The sequence below is a fragment of the Phoenix dactylifera genome, chromosome 14 (genome assembly GCF_051530095.1).
Source record: "Phoenix dactylifera cultivar Ajwa chromosome 14, Ajwa_hap1_PhDact_Kaust_v1.1, whole genome shotgun sequence".
Taxonomy (NCBI): Eukaryota; Viridiplantae; Streptophyta; class Magnoliopsida; order Arecales; family Arecaceae; genus Phoenix; species Phoenix dactylifera.
This window is the reverse complement of record NC_143203.1, coordinates 9,714,896-9,722,845: the sequence shown is the minus strand read 5'-3', so window position 1 is coordinate 9,722,845 and position 7,950 is coordinate 9,714,896. Positions and strand designations below refer to the sequence as shown.

General features: G+C 41.0%; 1 non-coding gene across 1 annotated transcript; it reads left to right on the top strand.

Moving 5' to 3' along the window:
* Window positions 1–5,489: 5,489 nt before the first annotated feature.
* On the top strand, window positions 5,490–5,595 carry LOC149751336 (small nucleolar RNA R71). The gene has a single exon (XR_016398420.1). It is a non-coding gene; the product is annotated as a small nucleolar RNA R71 (small nucleolar RNA).
* The last annotated feature ends 2,355 nt before the right edge of the window (window positions 5,596–7,950 follow it).

Below are 7,950 nucleotides of genomic sequence, written 5' to 3'. Positions count from 1 at the left end.
AAATCCTGCAAGATAGGATGATTTTGAATCAGTGATTAAGTCTTATCGGACCAATTCTTGGAAACTAATAGTTTTAGCAATATTTTGGAGAATCTAAAGCCTTAGCTTGTGTATGGTCCAGATATCACCGAGCACCCAAGTATAAATTAGCCTTACAACTCTCTAACGGAAACTTAATGACTTCAACTTAAATTGCATACTGACCTAGGATTTGGGCTGACTTAGTAATTAAAACTTTGTGTGCTTTTGAAATTCTTGGCACTTATGTATTTGAAATTAGATTTTATAAAACAATAAAATAAACTGGGTAGAGACCGCAGTTTGTGGGTATCTGAGCCGGAAACCCTCACGAGACAAAACTCGTCCACTAGGGCCACCTAGGGGTTTAAAGCCTTATTGCATACGGTAAATGCAATCGCGATTCCTGCGAAAGTGAGTTAGTTTTTTTTATTTTTGCTTGAGGACTAGCAAAATGTAGGTTTGGGGGTGTGATAAGTGCTAAATAATGCATAAATTAATATCTTATTCATAGCACTTATCATTATTTTAATTCATATATTTTATGAATTTAACTAAAAAAAAATGTGTTACCTTCATCATTGCATTTGAATAAAATATTAAAGGTAATTCGAGTTTTACTTATTTATTTGCTGATTAAGCTTAATGAATGCAGGACGAGTCAAACTTATTTGGGATGAGCCCTGAACCCAGATCTATTGAGCTCAAACTCCCCTGTTCACTCCTTGCTAAGTCCATCCCAAGTCATCATACAAGTCCCCTTCATTCCAAAGTATCTTCCACGTAATCCACCCATACTCAAAATAGAGCTCACTCCCAACCGTCCACATCATCATACAAGCTTGCATTCCATCCTCCCTCATGTCCAAAAGTCCTGCTCCCAGCCGAATCTATCATCTTCATCACGTCTTCATCTCAACTAAACTCCCAGCTCCCGAATCTCCCAACGTCCGCGTTCACCTCCCAGCTGCAACCAGCTCATTCCCTCTTCCATGATCTCGATAGTTGGCATTAGCTTTTCTTCCGGATGAATTCACTTCCCAAATCCCTTCTTCCCAACGTCTCCCCATATTTCCTCTCAGCACATCTAGCCAACGGTTGCATCCCAAACCGAGTACTCTCCGCAATTAACTTCATCCTTATCCATGGATTCATCCCAGCGTCCGTGAGTTCTTCCCAGAGCCTCCGAGATCCTCTCTAACCCACTGTTTTCTCATGCGTCGAAACAGAGCAATCTCCTTCTCCCTCGATTCATCTTTATCTTCCCGATTCTTCCGGCACCTCATCTAAGCCGTGAACAGCACCCCAGTTTCTTCCAAATCCCTTGTTTTCCACGCTCATCTCAAGTGCATCCATTTCTTCCTCATCCCGTTTGGATTGACTCCATCATCCACATCTGTCCCCTGTTTCGAAAACAGAACATATGTCCTCTTCCCATTTCGTGGATCACAGCCGAAACAAATCCAAACCAAGCAGCATCCATCCACTTCCGCATGGATCCGACTCCATCCTCCCAGCTGCCCACCCATGAATCTAACTTTAAAAAAAAGAAGTCATCCGGATATCCCGCGGCCAGCCAGGATAGCATCCCGAACAACCACCCAGTCGCTTCGTCTTCCGCTCATCTCTTTCCGCTTCTTCCACGCGTCCAGTTCATCTTCATTAGCACCAGCTTCTTCGGATCATCTCCCACGGATAAGCTCTAATCCAGTTGCAGCCGCATCCATTCCAGGATACGATCAAGTTCAACCGTCCACAGATGAAATCTCGCTTCCAAGTTCCTCCCACATCCCCTGTTTCCAGATTATCTCTCTCAACCGTGAGCATCCACGCCATCCTCTGCATCCTTATCTTTGATTCGAAAGAGGGGAGGAAAGAGAAATAGGCAGGCTATAAAAAGGGAGTCGATTCATTCCTCCTTCACGACCGGAGGGGGCACTCCTCCTTCCCCACCGGGGGGGCTGTTCCCATCATTCTTCAACTTCGGGGGGTTCGGTTCCATTTATTCTTCTTCCCCACGGTGGGCTTCTCCCATCAACTAAGCTCTTGGGAGGCAGAGTCCCACGGGAAACAAAGGAGAGAGAGGAGTTTGGCTATTTTGGGAATATTTCAAAGGAGAAAGAGAAGGAAGGAATGGGAGCCCGCTGCTGTGCTGCTGCTGCCATCCACCACTCCATGGAAGGCTGATCTCTTCTCTAGGGCTGGATGCAGCCCTAACAAAAGGGACACAGGTTTTATATTTTATTTTATATTCTTGGGGTTGTATGAACTTATTGTTTCTAATGGATATCTTCTTTTGAATCATATTTAATTTCTGTAATTTTAAGTATGATGTTCGTACAACTGTTCTTCATGATCACTAGGTAAATATAAGATAGTCCATGCTTAAGGAAGATGTGGTGTGCTACCGCATTAGTTTAGGGTAGACATTACATGCCAACTGAAGATGGATTATGCCCAAATTACTTCTGTGAATTTCTATTCGAATGCTTATTAGGCTTGTAGCCAATTTGCATGTTAATCCAAGAATAAGATAAATTATAAATAACCCTTGTTCCGATGTTAATGGTGAATTTCTTGCCCTAGGTTTTTCCCAAACTGATATCATTTTAATTGCATTTTCTTTTATTAAATTGCTTAGTTTAATAGTCTTCACAAATTCATCCTTTTAAATATTTTTATTTTTAAGAAAACAACTATACCCCAATCCCTGTGGATCGATACCCGTAATCACTATCCTACTAGATACGTGCTATTGCGTGGTCTTTAAAGTTGACTATCAGACAATCGTCAAAAGATAGGCCAAAAACTGAGAAATCATCAATGAACACTTCTAGAAAGTTTTCCACCATATCTGAAAAAATGGCCATCATGCATCGTTGAAAAGTTGCGGGTGCATTGCATAATCCAAAAGGCATCCTCCTATATGCAAATGTTCCAAATGGACAGGTAAAGGTGGTTTTCTCTTGATCGTCTGGGTAGACAGGTACTTGATTATATCCAGAATAACTATCTAAGAAGCAGTAGAAACCTTGACCGGCCAACCATTCCAAAATTTGATCTATGAAAGGTAAAGGGAAATGGTCCTTCCTAGTCATTGAATTAAGTTTTCTGTAATCAATACACACGCGCCAACCCGTGGTTGTGCGTGTTTGTATCAATTCTCCTTCCGTATTTTCAACCACAGTGATACCTGATTTCTTGGGTACCACTTGTGTCGGACTCACCCACTTACTATCAAAAATTGGATAAATGATTCCGGCATCTAATAATTTCACCACTTCTTTCTTGACTACCTCCTTCATGTTAGGATTGAGTCTTCTTTGCATTTCTCGGGTGGGCTTTGCATCATCTTTGAGATGAATTCGATGCATACAAACAGAGGGGTCAACCCCTTTCAAATCGGCTACAAACCATCCTATGGCATGTTTATTTTCTTCTAGCACCCTTAAAAGTTTATCCTCCTGTTCAGTAGATAAGTTTGCTGTGATGATTACAGGGAGGCTATTTTCCGGTCCTAGAAAGGCATACTTAAGATTTATTGGAAGTGGCTTCAACTCAAGTTTAGGTGGAGAATCAATGGAAGAACAAAGTGGTGTGCTAGCAATGGGAGGAAGAGGTTCAGGTCGGATCTTCCAAGGAAGGGAACTCATAGGAGATTGATTGTCGAGTAAGATGTTAACTTCTTCTACGGCCTTGTCTATATCAAAGTTGTCAATGTCAAAATGGGCCAAACATGCCTCTAAGGGGTCATTTGCTAAGATATAGGGAAGGGCGTTCTCTACAAGATCATCCATTTCATCAATTAGGCAACACTCGTCTTCCCTCACATGTTGGTCAGCAGCATGAAACACATTCAACTTAATTTTCATATTCCCAAATGATATATCCATTGCCCCAGTTCTACAGTTGATACATGCATTGGCTGTAGCTAAAAAGGGATGACCAAGAATCACAGGGATTTATTTTTTAAGGTTGGGCACATGTTCCATGTCAAGGACGATAAAATCTACTGAAAAATAGAATTTGTCTACCTTGACAAGAACATCTTCAATCATCCCCCTTGGCATCTTCACCGATCGATCAGCCAATTGTAAAGATACCGAGGTAGGTTTTAATTCACCCAACCCAAATTTTTCATAGACTGAATAGGGTAGAAGATTCACACTTACCCCTAGATCTAAGAGTGCTCGGTCGATGGAGTTATTTCCTATGACACAGGAAATAGTGGGAGCACCAGGATCTTTGAACTTTGGAGGGGTGTTGTGTTGGAGAATGGAACTTACCTGCTCAGTTAGGAGGACCTTTTTAGGCACATGTGTTCTAGATTTCCGCTTTTGGGTGCAAAGGTCTTTGAGAAATTTGGCATAGGAGGGAACTTGTTTGATGGCATCAAGGAGTGGGAGGTTGATTTTAACTTATTTGAAGACCTCCATCATCTCTTCTAATGAAGTTTCCTTCTTGCCAAAGGGAGAGGGTGCATTAAGTGCTTCAGGGAATGGAGCCTTTGGAATGTGGGTTGTGGCAGATGGTGGACTAGCTGAAGAAGGTTTTGGGTTTTCATGTGATACATTCTTCTCCTCTTCTTCACCTTCCTTATTGTTACCCTCCCCAACCTTATTATCTATTATACGTCCACTCCTTAGGGTAGTCAAAGCATTGGCTTGCTCATGATTTAGTCGAGTTTCTTGAGCCACGTATTGTCCCCTAGGATTACTCATTGGTTGACTTGGAAGCTTACCTTCCTCTCGCTTGTTTAATGCATTGGCTAGTTGACCCATTTGGGATTCTAGCTTAACAATTGATTGCATGTGAGAGTGCAATAGTTGTGTGTTTGCCTCCAAACCTTGAAGGGCAGTCAACACCTTCTTCTCAAAGGCTGTATTTCTTTGGGTTGGAGGAGGAGGGTGTTGAAATTGATTTGAGGGACGGTAGAGATGAAAATTCTGAGGGTTTTGAAAATTTTGGGAGTAGGGTTGGGTAGTATTCGAAGCTTGCTGCCTCCAAGAAAAATTTGGATGATTCCGCCATCCCGGATTATATGTATTGGAAAATGGATCATTACCCGGTCTGGGTTGTGTTTGAGCAGCATTGATGTGTTCTTGCACGAGTTCGGAGAATTGGGGTGCTGAGGGGCACTCATGAATAGGATGCGATGGGCTAGAACAGATAGCACATACTTGTGCTTGGGAAGAGCTAACGACATGTCCTCCTATCATTAGTTGGTCAATCTTATGGGACAATGCATCTACCTTGCTAGACAGGTCCATAGAATGACTTATTTCACAAATGGCCCCTTTTCTTTGAAAATTTGGGGGTGCTTGAGGGAGTTTTCATTAAGATTTTCAAATAGTTGCCATGCTTCATGCTCATTTCGAAGCATGAAAGTCCCCCCGCATGCAGCATCGATCATCTGACGGTTTCGTTCAGTCAAACCGTCATAAAAACATTGCACTAGCTGCCACTTAGGTATTTGATGATGAGGGCATTTACGGATTAGGTCCCGAAATCTCTCCCAAGTTTCATGAAATTCTTCTCCCTCGGTTTGGGAGAAGCTTGTAATGGCACGTCTAAACTGGTTCGTTCTTCCTATAGGAAAGTATTTTTTAAGGAATTCTTGTTGCATTTAATCCCAAGAACGAATCGAGTTAGCTTCTAAAGAATTCAGCCATTGTTTGGCTCTATCTTTAAGGGAGAAGGAAAATAATTTAAGTTTCAAAGCATCATCAGTGAAGTTCTGAATCTTGACAGTGGTGCAAATCTCAAGAAATTCATCTAAGTGTTTATATGGGTCTTCGTTGGTGAGCCCATAAAAAGATGGGAGCATTTGGATCACACTAGACTTTATTTCATATTGTACCGCTGCTACTTCAGGTAATCGAATGCAAGATGGAGAAGTGTAAATGGTGGGAGTAAAGTACTCCCTCAGGAGTTTGGGTTGTTCTTCAGCCATCTTAAGAGGTGGGGATGATCCTAATGTTTTGATCTTAGCTCGAATGTTCCTAAGGGTCTGTTCTATTTCAGGGTCAAAAGGTAATAGGTTTCGTACTCTAGAACGACTACCTTGCATACACTAGTACTCGATCAATCAAGCATGCAATAAAAGAGAAAAGCATATCAATCCTAGTCTTTGTCCTAAAATCACTAGACAGCTCCTAACTGGTTTGAAGAGGGCACCTAAGCCTCCAATCCGGTCTAATGAACCGAGTTGACCAGGTAAGCTCCCAGGTAAGTGGAGGGGTCACGATGCGTTCGCAAAGGTCCCACTTAAAACCCACTTGCCTCGAACATATGAACTGTCTCCCTTATAGAGACAAAGCTTGCCTAGACATCAACTAAGCCACAGAGCGAAATTGGTGCAACTTTCGGTGATCTTCGTCCTATTGAGCTCGAATGTCCCTAGGAGCCAACGTCTAATTGATTTTAATTAAGCTGACACTATGTGAGATTGAGTTCACCTAAATTGGGCAAGAGTCCGGTGATGAAATCCGGCTCTTATCTTGTTGGGGTGATTGCTCTTACTAAGTGCAGATTAATTGGTGTATGTGTATCAGGCATGCATTCACACTTTTGCTGAAATTAAAATCAAACAATCACCACAAAATTTCAAGCTAATACTTAATTTAAATAAGAAAGGTTTAGAGGTTACCAAAGAGAATTTTCCCAGCAATTTAAAATTTTTTAAGCAAACCTCTAAAGCATACCTTTTTGATAGCCCAGATCTCCTCTTCGATTCCTGATCAAATAGGACCAAAAGAACAATTAAAAAAAATTAGTAGAAGAGAAAAAGGAGAGAAAAAATAATAGAAAATTAGTAGAAGAGAAAGGAGATAAAAAAAAGTAACAATAATAGAAAATAATTTTTTATTTTATTTTAGATATATATATATATATTTTTGAAAGTTCTTTTTTTTAATTAATTAATTTTTTTTAATGATAGAAAAAATAACTATGCTAGCAATCCCCGGCAACGGCGCCAAAAATTGATCGGTTATTTCAATTTCAAAAATAAACCACGCAATAGCACGTATCCTGTAGGATAGTGATTACGGGTGTTGGTCCACAGGGATTGAAGAATAAGCTATTTTTCTTTTAAAAATAAATCAAGAAGAAGGATTTGCTAACTTGATTTAACTAAATTAATCTATGAGTACGAATTGAAATTTATCAAAGTAAATAGATCTAGGGTTTGGAATCCACCGCGTAGCATTGCATTAGGGACTGTGTTCTTAATTTTTATCTTTTGGAGAGGCATGCAAATTGGCTACAAGCCTTTTAAAATAAAAGCATAAAGAGTTTTAAGAAAATCCATCTTCGGTATAGCAAGAAGTGTCTACCTAATTATGCTAATCTAGGGTGCAGTACACCTCATCTTCCTAGGCATGGATCATCTTAGACTACTTTAGCAAACATGAATAATAAATAGCATGCTCAAAGTTTAAACATCATAAAAGAATTTTTCATTGATAATAAGAATTTAAACCAAGCTCCAAAATAATAAAGAAAATAAGAAAATAATGCCCTGTAACATTGCTAGGGCTTCATCCAGCCCTAGACTAGACGTTTAGCCGAGCATGGCTTCCGGACGACCTCCCATCTTCAAATGAAAGCCTTCACCTCCCATCATTCCCAAAATATCACAAAATATTCTCTTCCCCCCCCTTCTCTCTCTTTTTTTTATTTCTTTTCTCTATGGTTCGACTCTCTTCTTCTCTTCCGAAAACAGGGGTTCCCCTGCTTCTTTCACAACCCAGCTCCCCCTCTTTTCCTGCCGATGGCTTCTTCATATAGACCCCTTCACCCGATGATGGATCCCTTGGGAGCGTGCCGGTGGGGATGCAAATCTGGGATACTCGATGGGAGGAGCCGCGGGATCAACGTGATGGCTGGCTCCGGATGCATCGCGGAAGAAGAAGCGGAGGACAGATCACG